The 20,883-nt window shown below is 34.2% G+C and overlaps 1 long non-coding RNA gene across 1 annotated transcript in view; it reads left to right on the forward strand.

Moving 5' to 3' along the window:
* The first annotated feature begins 227 nt into the window (after positions 1-227).
* LOC122231004 overlaps positions 228-20,883 on the forward strand; it is a 247,929-nt gene continuing 227,273 nt past the window's right edge. The window contains exon 1 of the long non-coding RNA XR_006208101.1: positions 228-593. This is a non-coding gene — a long non-coding RNA (uncharacterized LOC122231004). The remainder of the gene's footprint in view (positions 594-20,883) is intronic.

Below are 20,883 nucleotides of genomic sequence, written 5' to 3' on the forward strand. Positions count from 1 at the left end.
GATAGTGCATTTCAAATATCTGAGTTGAACCTTTCATTTTGAAGTGCCGGTCCTGAGGGCTGTGGAAGAGCCTCAGCAAATGCGCAGCGAAAGGCGCCATATGGTTGCAGGAGCTGCAGCCACAACCACACTTTCCAGCCGATGCCTGATCTCGCGGGATCTCCAGAGATCTACGGGTGCCTGTAGGCAGTCCCAGGACGAGAAACGCGCTCGTGGCGGGGGCTGCGCTGAACTCCTTTTCCTCAGCTTGTCAGTGAGCAGTTTGCCTCACACTGTTGTACAATTCCCTGTGCTCGTGGACTTCCCCACTTTGCACAATCAGAGTCACAGTGCTGCCGTGCCTCGCCCTAGAGACTCGCCCAGGTGTAGAGAGCCAAAGCTGCGCCCAGCGGGGACCCCCAAAGCTATACACCGGAGAGCAACCGGCACAAGCTCAGGCCGCGAACCTACAGCCCTCCGCGTGTGCTGCGGTAATTTAACCCTGGCTGTATGCGCTGGCAGAACAGAATCCTTCCACCTCACAGACCGACTCTGTTATGACTGGGAATCAGCATGGAGATAACATCTGGAGGAGCTGACCTATGTTATGTGTGGTGAGTACAGAGGCTGGGTACCCTCACTTGCTGTTTCTGACAGATGTCTCAGATTAAGACGGTGATCAAATCGTGGTCAGTGAAATCTGTTAGAGAATGGCAGAGATTAAACTTAAAGTGTCAGCAAGGTTTGGGAGCGTTGCTCGAGTGCTTCCCTTTATTAATGAAGGTTTTGTGAATTTTAAAAGAGATAGATGACTGGTGTTTTTCCATCCCTCAGATTCTCTGGGTCTAAAACACCGCTCTGAGGCATTTCCCTCTCCTTTCTGGTAAAAGTCAGTGTGTCTCATTCCAATAGTTATAACCTCGTTCTTTTTTTTTTTTTTTTTTTTAATCATTCCCTACTCACATGAAAGCATTTCATCTGCTGTAGTCCATTCAAGGCAAAAAAAAAAAAAAAAAAATTAAACATGTTCTAATGTGAGTTCTAATGTGATCTTACTTTGGCCCATTATAGATTTGACCAACAGTGTACTTGACTACGTAGTCATTATTATCCTTGTGATCCAGAACTCTTTTAATCGAACAAAATAATCTAGATGGCTGAATCAAGAATTAATTTTGGATGCTCTGGGCCTTCTTTTGGTCAGCCTGACATCTAACAGGCTGTTGTTGTTAAGGAAGGGAAGGAAGCGTCATGTCCCGGAATGAACAGATGGAATCCTGAATTTTCTAAATAGATTTATATAATTTCCCACCCCTTTTGTTCTGATCATTAACCAGGAAATAGTGGAAGTGGCTGTTCCCATCTTGGGAATAGATGCATACAGTGTCAAAACTTCCTTACTTAAACACGAGGAAAATTTTGTCTTGGGAGAAAATAACAAGGTTGTGAAATTAAAACAATCAGTTTGCTGTTTCTTTGCTTTAGTCAAATAACCCAGTTCTAAAATAAACTTGAATTAATCTTTTTTGTTTTATACTTGCTTCATTGAAAAAGAAATTTTCAAACACTGTTTTAAAACTCAAACATTATATACTATGGAAATGTTATAACATCTGCCCTAAATAAAGAGGCTATATATCATGCTGAGAAGAACATCGAGCCTGGCTCTAGCTGTGTCTTAAAAAATTCTGTGTGCTTCTCTATACATATTTCCCTATTTGTGAAATGTAGGGACTAGACAAGCTGGTCATTAACAGATCTCAATATCTTAAACTACAGATAAATAGCTTCTGGAGAGTTTTACTGGGCTTGCATTTACTTCCCTGTAACAAATATAAATAATTTATAAATAATTGGGTGATTTTGTCTGCTCAAATTATTTGGCTAGAAATCCAGAAATCTCTCTCTCTCTCTCTCTCTTTTTATTTTTTTGTACTGTACAAATTTCCTAGTTTGCACTCATAATGGTGACACATTATCATGGTATATTTTTTCCATCTTTATTGAGGTATAATTGATCCATAACATTCTGTAAGTTGAAGGTATACAATGTGGTGATTTGATACATAAAAATATTCTAGAGTGATTGTCTTAATAAAGTAAGTTAATGCGTCTATCATCTCACATAATTGCTTTTTTTTTCTTTTTTGTGGCTGTGAGAACATTTAACATCTCTTAGCAACTTTCAAGTATATAATACAGTATTACTAACTTAGTCACCATACTATACATTGGATACTCAGAATTAATTCATCTTACAACTGGAAATTTGTACCCTTTGACCAACACTTCTCCATTTCTCCCATCCCCAGACCCTAGCAACTATTATTCTGCTGTCTGTTTCTATGAGTTCAGTTTTTAAATTCTACATATAAGTGAGAGTATAATATTTGTCTTTGTCTGACTTATTTCACTTAGCATAATGCCCTCAAGGTACATCTGTGTTCCCACATACGGCAGGATTTTCTTTTTTATGGCTGAATATTGTGTATTGTATATTGTGTATTTATACACACAATATTCTGTTGTGTATATATATACTGCATTTTTTTCTCCATCTTTTCATTATTGGACATTTAGCTTGTATCTTAGCTATTGTGAACAATGTTGCAGTCAACATGGGGGTGCATATATTTTGAGAGAGTGCTTTTGTTGCCTTCAGCTATATACCCAGAAGTAGAATTGCTACATTATATGGTAGCTCTGTTTTTATTATTTTATTAATCTACATACTGTTTTTCATAGTGGCTGAACAAATTTATATTCCCAGTAACAGTGCTAGCTGAACAAATTTACATTCCCACTAACAGTGCACAGTGTTTTCTTTTTCTCCTTATCCTTGCTAACTTTTGTTATCTCTTGTCTTCTTGATAACAGCCATTCTAAGAAGTATTAAATGATAACTCATTTTGGTCTGTATTTGCATTTGTTTGATGATCATTGATGTTGAGCATCTTTTTATGTACCTGATGGTTATTTGTATGTCTGCTTTGCAGAAGTGGCTGTTCAGATTTTCTGCTTATTTTTATGTTTTTATTTAAAAAATGTCTTTCAATGTTTATTTATTTTTGAGAGAGAGAGAGACACATACACACAAAGTGCGAGCAGGGGAGAGGCAGAGAGAGAGGGAGGCACAGAATCTGAAGCAGGCTCCAGGCTCTGAGCTGTCAGCACAGAGGCCACCACGGGGCTGGAACTCACAAACCTTGAGATCGTGACCTGGGGCGAAGTCAGTGGCTTCACTGACTGTGCCACCCAGGCACCCCGACTGCTTATTTCTAAATTCAAATTATTTGGGGGGGTTTTTGCTATTGAGTTGTATGAATGCCTACATATTTTGGATATTAACTCCTTAGCTGATAGATGGTTTGCAAATATATTCTCTCATTCTATAGGTTGCCTTTTAATTGTGTTGATTTTTTTTTTCTTTTGCTTTGCGGAAGCTTTTTAGTTTGATGTGGTCCCAGTTCTTTGTTTCTTATTTTGTTGCTTATGCTTTTGGTGTCACATCCAAAAAAATAATTACCAAAACCAATGTCAAAGAGCTTTTTTCCCTATGTTTTCTTCTAGGAGTTTTGCTGTTTCAGCTCTTACACTTAAGTCTTTAATCTATTTTGAGTTAATTTTTGTAAGTGGTATAAAATAGGGGTCCAGTTTCATTCTTTACATGCGACGCTTCAGTTTTCCCAGCACCATTTATTGAAAAAAACTATCTTTTCAGTATTGAGTATTCTTGGCTCCCTTGTCAGGCATTCGTTCATATTTTTGATGAATTAGCTTATAAATATATGCCTAGTATTCTAATGGCGTGGTTAGGGAACAAATGGGAAAGATATGGAGGAGGAAAATATGAAGAAGAAAATATTAAAAGTGAATATTTTTCCCTTCTCATGTGCCCCTATCCAGTTTTTAGAAACTCAGTCATGGTACTGGAACAAGTCCCTGATGTTTCACTTACTCCCAGTGTTTCCTTTAGCTCTATTCAAGTCTTTGAAACATAATCCCTTTATTAAAGTATCTTTAATTACCCACTGAAGGTATCATCTGTTTTCTCTCAGGCCTCTGATGTAGGCAGTTTGGCATAATAATCACCATTTAACAGTAGAGAATCCAAACATATAGAACTATATGACTCGTGTAATATTCCATAATTAATGAGTCATGAAACAAGGACTAGAACTAAGATCTCATTCTAGTGACCTTTCTTTTAACCATGGTGGTTTTTTCTTCAGTTTTCTTGGCCTCATGCCAGTTTGCTTATCTAAATTTTTTGAATGTGAAGTTATTGAAGTAAATACTACTAAGAATGTTCCCTCTCCTAAAATTCAATGATTTAATAATACTAGTCAGTGTAATATTTTGCACTGTGGATCCACAAGAGGATTCTGACATTCTCTATAGCCTACGGGTATCTAAATACATCATTGAACATTAGACTTCTACCTTAATTTGTTGTGTTCTTGCATCCATCTCTTGACTAAAAACATGTATATCTACATGATTGGCTTTATTGTTTAATTTGAAGTCAGCATTTATGACTGCCAATTCCGAATATCTTCAGTGAGTTCTAATTTCCATCTACCTATGCTGGCCCTCCTCCCCATTTCATGACAATTTATTAAATAAGAAAAATTCAAGTTAATATTAGCCTAGTTATATTTAACATTTTTTAATGTTTATTTTTATTTTTGAAGGGGAGGGAGAGAGAGAGACAGAGAGAGAGAGAGAGAGGGGCAGAGGGAGACACACACACACACACACACACACACACAGAAGGGGGCTCCAGGCTCCGAGCTGTCAGTACAGAGCTGGACATGGGGCTTGAACTCACAAACTGTTTTTAGAAAGACACAAACTGTGAGATCATGACCTGAGTGGAAGTCAGATGCTTAACCGACTGAGCCACTCAGGTGCCCCTAGGCTAGTTCTATTTTAAAGAAACTATATGTTAAATCCCAAATTCTGTAACAGATACCTTGTTTAATTATTAACATGTCAGTGCTATTCTTTATGAATGTTTTATAAATAGAAAAATTATCACTTTTTTGGTATATATAATTTCTAGTGTTTCTTTCACTTTAGTTTCAATCATGGTCAAGCAACTTTGAAACCCAATTTTTGTTTAAGGAAATTCCAGAACATCTGTTGATAAAACAAGGAAATGGAAGGGATTCTGGGGTAGGATTCGTCTCAGAATTGTACTTTAGGACTTGATGTAGGCATAAATAAATGGAATTTTTTCATCTCTGAAGATGCCAATGTATAGAACAAATTTTTCTGCACCTGTAACTTAAAAGGAACATCTTTCATTAAAAAAAGCTAAAACTAAAAGCTTTGATAAAAAATAAATTGGAATAGAAATTATTAAAACAAACTGTGTCAACTTTCTATCAGAGGCTCATCCAACATTAATTGTAAACTTTTTGGTATAACATTTAAGTTTTCTTTAATTATTAATATTTGGTCTCAACCTACGATGCCAGCTGAAACTTCTACTACTCCATTCATATAATTTATATTCAGAGACCTCAAGTTCAATTTCCCAAAAAGTCAGCAAATAATAGAATAAGTGAACTATCCAATGTTTGTTTCATAATGGTGATTCAAGTGCATATTAAAGTTAGATAAAGAGAAATACTTTTCACCTCCCTAATTTCTCTTGTTTTTCCTTACTATTTAATATTTTCATATATTGACACAAAAGATACTTCAAATTCCTGTTTAATGTTTGAAAAAGGAAAGAAAGAAATTAGTGCAAGGTTGGTGATAAACAATGTCAAGGAACAAAAGGAAATATTGGAGACTTTAGTAAAAAAAAAGAATGAATGCTTCATGTAAAAGACACGTGTGCTCCTGGGATCCAGACAAATATTGTTATGAGGTAATATAATTCTGATGTTATAGGGTCTTCCAAAACTTTAGGAATATACAAAGATCTGTTTCAAAGACATGAAACAGTGCTGCTATCTGGGGTCAAGAACTATAGACGGAAGAAGGTATTAGTGTATAAGATGATATGCTGAAGGAAGGGCAAGAAAACCAAAGTGACTACACCAAAGTGAAAGAAATGGGCAATGAAGTTAGAGAAGTAAAGTTATGGTATGGGCAATTCTTACAGATTCCTGTAGTAAATCGTAAGGAATGTAGTTTGTTTCTGAATGAAATAGGGATCCATTGAAGAGTGTAATTTTTTTTTTTTCTAAGTGGAGTCTCAAGCTTTTAAAGGTTGGCAACTATATACTTTTGTGTGTGGGTGGGGGAGAAGGGGGTCACTGAGAGTAAATCTCAACATGCTTATGTGCAGCAAAATTCAAGTTTGTGAGTTCTGCTATGAAATTTTTTTATTGCATCATCCTTTCATAATTATATTTTGCATTTTGTATATTATTTTTCTTACATTAAAAATATTTCCTCCCAATATTTTAAACTGAATTGTTATAATACCTATTTCTGTTTACCAGTTAATTTAGAAGATTACCCAGTCTTACCTACTAGGACATCAAATTTTTCCTCCTTTCCATTTTATGCACCCCGGGCCAAACCTTGCTCTTCTGTGTGACTTTTGCTCCTAATTAGACTCCTAGCAACTACCCTTTAGCCTGCTTACTTGCACTTGATGTTGAGTGGATACCTTGATGTTCATTGATACCTATTACCCCTCCCAGCATGAGCATCTTTTCCTGACACCTCTTGGTCTTCCAATTCTCCCATTATAAATATCGATTCTTCAATCAACTTCTCACAGGTTTGGCACTCTCGTGTGAAAGGAAGGAAATTAATCCACCCTGTTCCATTGCAAATTTCCACTGACCAAAAATGGACTTACTAAAATATTTTTTTAAAAAGTGTAAATACAGGTAGCTTTGGAATAGTTCAGTGTTATCAATAACATTATATTCTTTTTCAGTTTACAGAATTTTGCCTGTATAAAATGGAACAGCCATACTTTTATATGGGACACTTTTATAAGTAATGTGATCTTAGAATTTAAATGAAAGAGACATTTAAGAACTCCTGCTTCTAAATTTTCAACTACATGATCAAGAGTTATCACATATATAATTATACTTAGGGCAGTCAACTTGCCCCAGGCAATCAGTGCCAGAGCTAGTCTTTGAATTTTGCTAATAATTCATTTTGCTACTGCTAAGACAATATCTTGTTCTCAATTAACATGTATAAATTATTACTTACCTGCTTCATTTGAAAATGAATTAGATTAAGTGAAACTATTTTCAGTATTTACTAAATAAGACGTTTTAAAATTTTGGGATTTGGGGAATGTCAGGGCAATCTGGCTGCAACATCTGTCACTCCATTGATTGCCAGGGTTTATTTGGTTTATCTGGCTGGCTAGGTGGGCATCCCTTGTCCCTCCCCGCTCCATATGTACCCCACACCCTTCCAGAAGTTGTGCACTTGGTCAGTTGAAGAAGACGGCCTTTGCTGAGAGAAGAGGAATGTTCATGGTCAGGGGTATAAGAGTAGCTGCGTTCCTGTGCTAGAACCTCCAGACAAGCTCTCAAGATCCATTTGGAGGAGAATGTAGGGTAGTCAAGCTTCCAAGACTCATCCAAGTGAGGTGCTGCATTAGCAATCTGCCTTTCTTTAAAAAAGAAAAAAAAAATAGATAGTATTTTGGAGATAAAACAATAGTGGATTCCACCTTTGTGAAAATGAGTTGCTAACCATTTACATAAGAACTCTAAAGGAAATCCTGAATCAATATAAAGCAGTAGAGATTTTTCCCCTATAGTGTGAAACTGCATAGCACATGAATGACATATCATTATGTAAAGTATGAATTAAAGAAATAGCATAATGACCAATTTATTAGTAGAGTTTCAATTTTAGTAAAATAGGCTTATTTTAAACATGTCTTTCTGAACATGATTATGTATAAGAACAATAGATGTTCTGGAATCATTCACTTTGAAATCAAGACATTTTATGGAAATCCAGAAATTATTTTTAAAATAACAAAAATGGTATCATAACAAAATATATTCACCAGATTATATATAGAGGATACAGATATTTTACAAAATACACATGAAATGTGAAATGCTTTCACATTACTTTTGAATGACTTCTTTTGCAATTGTTTCAAAAGTTAGCAGTTAACTGTTTTATTATTGCTGCTTGTTTTTATGCGTATAGATTAAAAGGTCTATGTTTAAAAGCAAAGATGCTTACCTCAAATCTTGATGACATGTTAAGTGAAACCATGCAATTTGAGTTTATTTTAACATGGAAAATCTAATGAATGAGAGAACTAATCCCAGTAACAAGAGATCAGATTATTATTATCAAGAAAATAATGCTAGATGACTTTTCAATATAAGAGATTATTTTTCAGGAAGTGTTAATAATCTGAATTCTTAGAGCTGTTGAAATCACAAGGACTGCTTTTTCTTAAGTGATTTATTAGGGCCTCATCCTCATCTTGGCATGGCATTATCCTCTTCTGTAGCTTTGGTCTCAAAAAGCTAAAAAATACCTTGGAGAGAATAGAATGTTTGGAGACTTGTTGGTACTTTCTGCATATATCTTTCCTTTTCTTTTTTTGCCCTAATCTTATCTTTGTTTATCATTCATTTACATATTATTATCTTAATTACAAGTTAGTAATTTAATATCAATTAAAAATAACAAATTCAGTTGCTCTATTTGAAATTATTTTTTAAAAAAGATATTTTCTTTTGCAAATTATGAGAGACTTAGATTCTGTGAAATTGCTACTCTTTTTAATATATGGTATACTTTTGCCATGAAAATACAAAATCAGCCCGGGTCTGAGGCTGTTTAGGAAATATGTTTATCTTTATATACAGGCCTTTTTGAGCAAATTTTACTGAAACTTCAGACCTAGGCTAAAAGACAAGGGATAGAAGTTAATTTATAACTCATTAGCTAGTAGGAAAGATATAGACATTTTCTTCTTCAGAAATATAAATCTGATTTCACAAGGGGGTGTGACTGGGAACAGGAGACATTCCCTGGCTTGTGAAGTTGGAAACACTGGTATTACATCTCTCCTGAAGAAATACATTTGCATTCCAAAGAGTGAGGTCCAGGATCTTTCACCTTACATTTCCAAAAAAGACTCTCTGAAGGGGATGGGAGAACTTTCCTATGTAAATGTCTAGATCTATCTTTTTGTGATTTCTTTCCTATATAAAATTCAGATTTTTTTCCTTGGTCCCTCACTTACAATACAGACCTTGTATATGTACATTGACATCTGGTTTTCATTGTACCACATCAGTAGTAAAAATTGGGGCACAAAAGAATCACAGTTTTTATTTGCTGTGTGTAAATAATAATAATCTGCTCTGACCAAGAAACTTCATGCAAATATCTAGGATTATAATAAAATATAGATATTAAAAAGCTAACACCTAGTGTCACAAATATTATCTGCCATTAAAATTAGAAGTCATGGTCTTAAAACACAATATTATTACTTCCTAGTTGTATTATCTTGCACAGTTGCATTTTAGAAAAACTTTCTCGGGTTTTAGTTGCTTTGTAAGATAATCATTTTTACAGTGCCATTGTAAGGTTAAATGAAAGAGCATTTGTTAAAATATGTCATTCCTCAAGAACTATATAGAGAATGGGAAATATAATAATGGTGACAACAATGATGATATTGATGATAGACAATACGTTGAAATTATTTGGTAAATTACCTTCATTTATCCAAAGTCTTAATAGGATCAGAAAAAATATTTGATATTGGCACTTTTTTTCTCTTCTTCTTCCTTCAAAATCCAAGCTCTTGAAATTAGATTATTGCACATATTAAACCGCTAAAATATCGTCAAGCAAAAGGCCTGTAAACAGGCCTTTTAATAATAAATAGTATTATTTATGCTATAAATAATACTATAATACTATACTATAAATAATACTATAATAGTCTATAAGTGGATTTGTATGTTGTCTATTTTGATGTGATGAATAGTTAGAAAGAAAAACATCATAACTTTTTTCAAATGATATTTGAAGATAAAACAGTTGAGCAGAAAGTTATGTCAGTCCCAGATGTCTGGTTTTGAGAAAAGCCTTACTTTGGACACATGGAGCGAATCACTACTGTTCTAGTCACTTCTAAATGAGCTTTATTAGAAATATTCGATTTAGCATTATGATTGTTTCAATAGTAAATATACTTCATGTTGACTAATCAGCATAAGAAAATGAATTTAATTGAAACTGAGAAGAGGTGTAAACATAAAATATGTGAAGAAGTAAAGCAATAAACATAATAATTTGAGAGGAGAATAAAATTTCCTCTATCATGTAGGCATTTCATAGACAGATGTCTTTTTTTGCTGTATTTTGTATTTTGCTTGATTTATATTTTTTCCTTGTTTTACTTTTATTGTAATTCTCATCTTTATGGGAAGATACTGTTTCCTGGGAAGCAATTTATACAAAATGAAAGAGAATTCAGGTTATTTAATTTTAAATACAAATGTTAAATTTCAAGAGTGTTAGAAAAAGTTATACTAATATCTTTAAACATATCCACCTCCCTATCCATACAGACTAACAATCAGAAACATACAATGGATAATGCTTTAAAATCACTTAGACCCTTTTTTGTTGTTGTTGTTGTTTATCTGTTGAAAAGCAAAGGAAATATCTATGAGGGTTTTTTCAATTTATATCATAGAATGAATAAATTAAGGGTATGCAAACAAGAGAAAGGAAAGACCCCAAAAGTACTCTATATGTCATGAAAGCTGCCCATCTGGGAATGCTGGGAGAATGGGAAATGTGGAGAATTGAAGCTAAAATCTGTTTACATTTTTAGTATATCTAGGTACGGCCTAATATTTTATGTAGTTTAAAAGGCTGCAAATTAGATTATACCTATAAGATATAGAATAAAACCCTAAGATTGGATACTTTGGGTTTCTCTTAAAAAAAAAATGCAGGGGCAACTAGGTGGCTCAGTCGGTTAAGTGGCCCACTTCGGCTCAGGTCATGATCTCATGGTTCAGAGTTTGAGCCCCATGTCCAGCTCTGTGATGACAGCTCAGAGCCTGGAGACTGCTTCGGATTCTGGGTCTCCCTCTCTTTCTGCCCTTACCTCTCTCTCTCTTTCTCTCCCTCTCTCTCTCTCTCAAAAATAAATAAACATTAAAAAAATCCAGAGAAATATGTTAGCTTTTGGTCTACTGAAACTAAATTGTTGTCCGCAGAAACATTCCGAAATAATTTCCTTTGAAACTGACACACTTCAGATTAATTGCCAACTTCTCTCCTGCTGAAACCAGCCCCAAAAAACCCCTCCTAAAACAACAACAGATATTTACATGCTAAAGGCAAATGGAAAAATTCATTTTTTTTTCTTTTCCTCCCCTTATTTGGTATAAATTTCCACATCCTGAAATATCATAATATCTAGGGCATATTGACTGGAAAGCCACAGAGTTTTCTTTTCCCTGAATTTTTACTTACTTCAAGTAGTATAGTAGGATACCATCATCAAAGTGTGATGGTTCACTGTATGTGGGCTAAAGAGATTCACATGTATCCCAAAGGCACATTTTTACTTAGGTACAGAAAGTAGGCTGATTAAATTGCTACACATTTAATCAGTTTTTAGAGTTTTGTAGTCCTAAAAGGTATAAAAAAATAGTAGCATCAATGAATTATGTTAGTCATAGGCACACGTTTTACAATAACAGAACTGGATCACTTGTAGCTCTCTGTAGGCCAAAAATTAATACTAATAATAAATCCATTTGTTCAGTTGCTACTAGTGCTGACACAGCCTAAATTAGACGTGGCATAGATAAACAAACAAATTCTATCATCCCAGAAAAATTGTTCCAATATATATAATGTTCATCTGCTTAAAGCAGTGATGTGTTTGGGACACAGTCCTCAGGACATCAACTTCCAGGGCTGACTATACCATTAGGACTCATATTCTTGTTTTCATTTGCTTAATTGCTTTTAATTACAGTGTGGCTTGTCTTGATTTATATATATATATTTTTTCCAAGGATAACACATTTATTTTAATAATACTACTTTTGACACTACTTGTACATGTATTTAAAAGTAACTTTCATCTTGTGGGCTCCATTACAAATTGGGTACTGAACCACCCTTGTCAGGAAGTGACAAAGCTGTTAACATCAAAAGTTGGCAAATCCCACCATCAATGAAGGGTTATTTTACTTTGTATTTTGAAAAATAACTAAACATTTAAATTTCTCATTGTACACCTATACACTGGTTAAGTTTGAACACCTTAAATTAAACAAAGATAGATTTTATACATGTAAGTATTATATTATTATAGGTATACCTATTTTAAAAGGATAAAATTGTAAAGTTTGACAGGGTATTATTGATTTCAGTACTTTACTTCAACAAACTTGGTTCCAAAGTGTTTAGAAAACTATTGAGAACAATTGATTAAAAACAATTGGGCAAGGTATGCTTGAATGCAATTACAGTTATAAAGCAATAGTGGTGACAAGTGGGAAAGTGTATGTTGAATGAGTACTATCTGTTCTACAATAGATATATTACTATTTTAGTCTCTTTGAGTTGTTGTAAGAAACTACCATAGACTGGTTAGCTTATGAACAATAGAAATTGTTTTGAACAATAATTTCTGGCTTTAATGGAGATGGTTGACTAATCTGATCAAGTGATTATTTGGCTATACCCTCATGTTTTACAATATGGATACGCTGACAATTGTCCAAATCTTTATATTCTCCTTCCTTTTTGGTTAACAGTTCCACCTTAAGTCTTTTATTTCCTCAAATTTTACAGTAAACAATCAGGAAGAAGAGGGCCACTCTTGCAATACTTTGCTTACAAATTGCTTCAGCTAAATATCCAGTTTCTTTGCTCTCAAGTTCTACCTTCCACAGAACACTAGAACATGACAATTTAGCCAAGTTCTTCGTCACTTTTTAACAAGGATGACCTTTCCTTCGTTTTCCAATAACATATTCCTCATAGTGACCTTTCCTCCATTGTCCAATAACATATTCCTCATATTCACCTGCAACTTCATCAGAATAACCTTTACCATACATATTCCTAGCAATATTGTGTTCAGGATTACTTAGGTATTCCCTAAAACAATTGAAACTTTCTCTTTCTTTTTCTTCTAAGCTCTCACCAGAATCATTCTTGGAATTTTTTTTTTAGGATTTTATTTATTTATTTAAAAAAATTAATGTTTATTTATTTCTGAGAGAGAGAGACAGAATGTGAGTGGGAGAGGGGCAGAGAGAGAGGGAGACACAGAATCTAAAGCAGGCTCCAGGCTCTGAGCTGTCAGCACAGAGGCCACTGCGGGGCTGGAACTCACAAACCACGAGATCATGACCTGAGCTGAAGTCAGACGCTTAACCAACTGAGCCTCCCAGATGCCCCAGGATTTTACTTTTAACTAGTCTCTACACCCAAAGTAGGGCTCAAACCCACAACCCAGAGTTCAAGAGTCCCATACTCCACGTACTGAGCCAGCCAGATGCTCCTCACTAGAATCACGCTTAATGGTATTCTTGGCAATGTAGGCTTTTTCCAGCATGCACCTCCAGTTTTTTCCAGGCTCTACCCATTACCCAGTTCCAAAGCTGCTTCCACGTTTTTAGGGATTTGTCAGAGTAGTACCCCACTTTTGGTAACAATTTCTGCCTTAGTCTGTTTAAGCTGTTAAAACAAACCTCCATAGACTGGGTGGCTTATAAATAGCAAACATTCATTTTTCACTGTTCTGGAGGCTGGGAAGTTTAAGATCAAGGTGCTGGCAGATTTGGTGTTTGGTGAAGGCTTGTTTCCTGGTTCTTTCTATGGTGGGAGGGATAAGTGAGCTCTCTGTAGTTTCCATTTAAAGGACTCTAGTCTCATTTCTGAAGATTCTGCTCTTATTACCTAATCATTTCCAAAGGCCCCATCTTCAAATACCATCGAAATAGGGAAGGTTTCAACATATGAATTTTGAGGGGGACACATTTAGTCTATAACAATTAACATTATTATCCAAAAATTTTTAAATAATATGTGTTCTTATAATTTAGAGTTAAGCAAACTGAGCTGTTAAAGGGATACACCTAGAACCAGTTAGTAATTGATAGCAATAAAATTTCAACTCAGGTATGTCTAACTGTAAGCCTACAATATTTTCCTAATACTATGCTGCATTTTCATACTCTAACCAGGGCGTAAATGGATGTTGATTTTTAAATTTTCTTTTCCTACACGTAACGAACTGTAGCACAATATCTCTCTGGAAAATAACCTAATAACCTATGCATTGCTTATAAAAGCCTTATACAAGTGAATTGCGTGATGAAATTCTAAAACTAGAGCTGAAATACTTTATTTTCCTAGGTAAACTGAAATAAAGACAACTGCTTTGCAATATGATAAATGGAAACCATTTTTGACATCAAATTGTTTATCTTGCTATTTGAAAATGTGCTCCTTATTCTCAAATATTCACTCATTCCAATGAAATCTTTCATTAAAAAAATGTATATATATATATATATATATATATATATATATATACACGCACACACACACACCTCAGAATAGAAATATAATTGCACAGTATTTTGTATTTAAGCGCTTTGAACTGTAGAAAATGTTTCCTTTATTCAGCTTGGTATGTTGTATAAGGACTGCCAAGAAGTGGCTACACAGACCCATCAAAATATACGAGAAAATATCCTAAAAGAAGCAATACTCCCACTTAGATAAGGGCTTCCAAACCTGGGAGTCTCAGGAGTCCTTCAGATTTCAAAAGAAAAGCATCATGTTTACAGGGCTTTGTATCCTGGCTACTTCTCCTTACGGCAGCATTTATCTAAAGGATTTAAGATCTAGAACTGCAGCCTTGTAGCCAGGTTACAGTTATTCCTCCAGGTTAGCAGCACCGTGTCTGCTTGTATCCCACTGCTCCCAGTGGGATCTTTCAGTAAATGGAAGCCCTACACAGATGCTGATTATTCACCATACCTTGCCCTGGCTGCATTCTGTCACCTCCAAGACATGAATTAACTCTTTTTTACTGAACAATTAGGAAAAAGGAAGGGAGATAAAGAGGATGGGGTAAACGAGTAAGACAGAGAAAAATATCCTGGGCTTCATAGATGTGCTGTGTGAAGTTTATTTCTCTCCAAGCACTTACCTTATCAGAGTTGGTCAATATTTTTGGTGGAAAGTATAAATTCAGCTATTGATTTAACTAAAGAGAGTTGAGATGAAGTTGGGTTATGCAGATGAAAAAAAAAAAAACCAGATTCAGGAGAGACTCCGCTAAAGTGAAAATGTGTGTCAAAAAGACCACAAAAGAGAATCTGCAAAGGGAATAAACTGTTTAAAATGGGAGGGTGATGGATTCACAAGAGAGAATTCATATTCAATGCACAGTTGACTAAAATCTTAAGTGTTTCATAATGTAAGAAAAGAAACAACTTTTAGTCAGTGTAATAAATGATTTTTACTCCTAGTGATGGTACTTCGCCACTGCTTAGGTTACACTCTTTAGTAAAAAATATAGTTCCATTTCAGGTTTCTTCTTCAAGGACAGAGAGTTACTGCATTGTAAGATTATAAAATATCAGGTTAATATTAAAATATAAATTTATATGGGGAGAAACTATTGTTTTCTTAATGCAAAATAATTCTAATATTTATTTTTTTTGTAAGATGTGACATAAGTGTATGAGACACAAAATAGTGGCAAAAAATACCAATATGCTGTTAGAAAGCCATATTTCTATTCTCTGACTTGAGGAGGTAACGATGTTAAAAAATGTAACGTAATTGGAAAAGAAAGCTTTTAGTCAGAGTATCATTTGTTCAGATCATAGCTCTGTTACTTATTTGTGATCATGTGCAAATTATTCCAGCTCTAGGTTTAATTTTCTTATTTTAAAAGGGATACTAAATAGAACCAATCCCTTACAATCATTTCTGAGAGATAAATGAGATAATGCATAAAAAGCTTCTGACACAGAGGCTGACCAGAAGAAGAATGTATACCTAAACATTTATAATCATCATTGCCATTATTATTTTAAATGCTATTTATTGCGCATGCAAATCTTTATCCCTAATCTTTTCTTTGAGCTATATATAGACTTCAGTGTCCAACTATCTGTTCAAAAGTCCCAGTTGGGTACAAAATACAGAATCCATATTAAGTATATCTAAAACATTAAATTCCCACTCCTGCCTAATCTCCTTCTGAGGAGGGGATCCTTCTTCGCATCTTGCTGAACGATACCACCATTCTGCATGTTGCTAACACCAAAAACAGATTGATTCTTGGTCTTTCTCTTTTTCTCATTATGCAGATCCAGTCTATCAGCAAATCCTATTAGCTCTGGTTCCAAAATATAGCCTGTATCAAGCCAGTTCTCACCAATTCAACTGAAAACCACTAAACTAGTCTCTTTCGTATTGACTTACACAACAACTTTATAACTAATACTCTTCTCACCAGTTTTTCACAACCACATTTTCCACACAGAAGCCTGAAAACTTTCTAATATGTGCATACTATTGTTTCCATTTCTAATCACAATTATATTGAATTCCTAAATATTCATCATGATCAACAGGAGCAGCCATTACCATTTGCCTCCTTCACTGCATAATCTTCTAACACTCTCTCCTGTGATCGCAGTGTTCCAATCACATCAACCTTCCTCCACTCCCTTTATCTCTCACATAGCTTATTTCCTCTTCTCTTGAGTATTGATTCTAATGCTTATTGGGTGCTTATATGTTGCAGACACTGTTCATAATACTTTATGCAATTGAATTCATTTAATCCTTACAATATCCTAGGAAAGAACTAGTATTTTCAGCATTATTTTACGTGATATGAATTTAAGTCCTGGAGGAGTTAATAATTTATCCAAGGTCACAAAATTGTAAATGACACACTATAAATTCAAAACCTGAACATTGTTTTCCAGAGCCTGCTTTCTTCACTTGTACCATATACTATATAATTTTGTATTTATTTTTCAGAGGATTGCAGTTCTACATTGCTTTCTTGCAATTTTTAGTCATGTGTTTTCTTAATATATTGTAGTAAAGGTACTCTGGTTTTGTTCTTCTTCAAGGTTGCCTAGACTATTTGGCCCTCTGAATTTCCATGTAAATTTAAGAATCTGTTTTTCAGATTTGACCAAAACTTCTTGAATTTCAACCACAATTACAGTTGAATCCATGCATTAATTTGAAGAGAGTTGAGACAACTACTATATTGCGTTTTTTAAAGCATGAGCATGCTATATACCTGTTTGATTCATTTGTATCTTAAGTATTTCTCTTACAAATGTCTTATAGTCTTCAGTACGGAAATCTTGCATACCTTTTGTTAAATGTATTTCTAAGCACTCAGTAATTTTGATGCTATATTTTTTTAGCCTTCACTTTGCACTTATTATTGATACATAGAAATGCAGTTGTTTTTTAGATATTGATTATATATTCAGCAATCGTGTTAAATTCACTTATTCAAATAAAATTTTTCTTTCTTTCTTTCTTTCTTTCTTTCTTTCTTTCTTTCTTCTTTCTTCTTTCTTCTTTCTTCTTTCTTTCCTTTTTCCTTACAATAAATATGAGGTTTCTGGATCAGAAGCAAATAATTATTTACCTACAAAATATTTTAGCACCAATTTTTCATACCACATTTTCCCCCAGAGGGTGACTGGCAGGAATTAGATAAGCTCTGCATATGGAGAGTGGATCTGCTATATGGAAGGGAACCCCAGAATTATGAATCTTGGAGCCTATATTTGTACAACTACACCTCCTCTCCTCAAGTGCAAAGGAGAAGGGGACATAGGAGAGGGAAGGACAGAAGGAGAGGGAGACTGAGTTTGAGAGAGACTGAGCCTTCAAGGGACCATGGGCACTATCTTTATAGAGTTAACAGAATCTCTCCAGGATGAGGAGGGGAATGTCCCTTATCCAATCATAGTCTGAGAGTAAATAAATGGCTCCAGGGAGAATAAACCTACAAATCTCTCTGGGTTCATTCATTATTTCTAATTTCCAGGACTTGTTTGCCATTCAGTCATCCTTTAAAGCCAGTGAAATTTTTGCTGTGAAAGCTCTGACCATTCAGAGAAATGGAAATATTCATGTTGTAGTATCCCAGCAGGTGTATCTATAGATTTGCTTTTGGGTTTTCCTTGTACACACTGTTTTATTTATTCTATTCCAGTTCTGTGATTTTAAAAGATTTTTCTTCCCTTATTTCACTGCTTTGAACCTCTAGTACAGTATTTAATAGAAGGTACATCCTTTTCTCATTTATCATTTTGGGAAAAAGTGTTCACTCTTTTACCATTAAGTATGATGTTTGTTGTGAGGTTTTTGCAGTTATTTTTCATATGATTTTGTGAGTTACCTTATATTTCTCAGTTGTTAAGGACTTGTTGTATATCATAAATAGGTGTTAAATTTTGTTAGTTTTTTTTCATCTGTTTAAACTCATTCCATTTTTTTCTGTAAATATGAAGACTTATATTGTTTATTAACATAGAATATTAAACTACACTTACTCTTGTATTTCTATAACAAATTCTCCTTGGTCAAAATATTTTATTTTGAATTAATGAGCTTATATTTTGTTTAGGATATTTATGTGAATTTGGTGATAGAGTCTGTAATTTTCTTTTCCTGTGACATTCTTGTCAATTTTTTTTTTTTTAAGGCCATGATAGATTCAGAAAAGTGTAGAATATTTCTTCTGTTACCAGTTTCTGGATGAGTTTGTGTAAGATTGATGTTACTCTTTCTTAGATAGTCAGAAGACTTTATTCCTCCCCACCCCACTTATGGGGTGGTTTCTGCTCTTTGATGATTTTCTTCTTTTGTTTTTCTGAGCTTAATGCTGTCCTCCATTGCTAGCTTCTTGAGAGACAAATTAAATCATTACTTTTCAGTCTCTCCTCTCAATGTGTGCATTTAAGGTTTTACATTTCCCTTTTAGCTACATTTGTTCAAGTTTTGATATTTTGTATTGTTATTAATGTTCAAAATATTTTCTAATAGTTTTTAACTCTGAGTGAATTCCCCAGTGGTTGAACATTTTTTAGGTACTTGTCATTTTTACTAGTTTAATTATATACTCTGTGTGTAGAAAATAATTTAAGGTCTTACAAAATTTGCTGAAGCTGTATATCGTTATTGATTATTTGTATGTTCATATATCAGCACACAAGCCACAAATTTATATTGTGTGTGTGTGTGTGTGTGTGTGTGTGTGTGTGTGTTTGCTTTATTCACTTGTGGACAAGAAGTGATGATGATTTATTATCAGAAGATAGTGGCAGGAAGTACCAATAGCATTTCCGATTGTTACAGATACAGAAAAATCAAAAAGTGAGAACTGAAAATAAGAAAAATATTAGAAAAATATCACTATTTAGGGGCACCTGGTGGCTCAGTTGGTTGAGTTTGTCCAAGTCTTGATTTATGCTCAGGTCATGATCTTGTAGTTTGTGGGTTAGAGCCCTGCATCAGTCTGCATTCAGACTGTCTCTGTCTCCCTTTCTGTGCCTCTCTGTTGCTCATGCTTGCTGTCTCTCTCAAAAATAAAATAAAGATTAAAAGAAGAGGAATACTTATAAAAAACAAAGTATAGCTATTTAAAATAATACCAAAGCAGTATTTATGAAAAATGACTAAGCATCATGTAACATAAAAGTAATGGCTATCATTTAATAGGTTTTAGATTATCATTGTCGTAAATTTGTTGAAAATGGCAAATTATATGCTCAGTTGTTACTAGTTGTTTCTCACAAATGTTGGAATTTCATTCATGATTTAAATGTGATTATTATTTGTATAGTAGGATCAATTCAGTATAATACTTTATTGTCTTACAATTTAAAAATACATTTTAAAGTTAAAAATAATGCAATATGTGAATTATCTGTAAGAAATACAAACACTGAAATTTAATGTTATTAAAGGAAGTTCCAAGAAGTAAGCTTGCCTCATTGGTAGAGCTTCTGTTGATAGTGTAAGATAGTACAAATATTTTTGAAACTCACTAGTACTGGGCCACTAATATTTTTGCAAATTAAAAATATCTTAAAGTTGCATAGTACTTATCACTTTACAAAAATGCTTTCATTCATATTGCCGGATTTTGCTTAAGCCTCACAATACTCCTCAGAGTCCGGCTGAACTAGTTTGGAGGAACTGGTGAGTGCAGTATTTTCCTGTGGTTTCCCCACTAAAAAGTGATAGAGTGAGAATGTAGCTCCCATATTCTAAATAAGTAGTTGCTTCAGTTTGCTATTTCTGTTGACTGCTGAACTGATAGTCTGTTCACTGACATTCAAGTTCATATGCATTCATTTCATGAATATTTATTAAATGCCTACTCTAAGCATAAACAAATTTTGGTATTAGTTACTGATCATTATAGTATATAATTTTATGAAAGCTTAGGTTATTTGCATTTTAATAACTGGCAATTATTTCCATTTCACTAATTCTGATCATTGTTATATTTTCACGTTAAACTCAAACCCGTTGGATGCTGCTAACCCATTTTCACTGCGGGAATGATTAATAAATTACTCATGCAGTTTTTTCCTTGATAGGATATGTAAAATAATATGTAACTGTCTCCATGGATGCCTACACATTTATTTTATCTAAAATCTGGAGCTTGAAATGAGAAGAATGAATTTTTTTTACTGGCCTTTCATCGTTTGGAATGAATGATATGAGGTAGTTTTTTCTTGGGAAATCCTCAATTAAAGAGAAACACATGGCAGCAGGGTTAGATGTAAGAAAGGGAAAGAGGAGGACTAGACTCTTCAGGACATTCTGGCCTTTAAGTAAAATTTAAGTGATAAAAAAGGTCAC

This window comes from Panthera tigris, chromosome A1 (assembly GCF_018350195.1).
Source record: "Panthera tigris isolate Pti1 chromosome A1, P.tigris_Pti1_mat1.1, whole genome shotgun sequence".
Classification (NCBI taxonomy): Eukaryota; Metazoa; Chordata; class Mammalia; order Carnivora; family Felidae; genus Panthera; species Panthera tigris.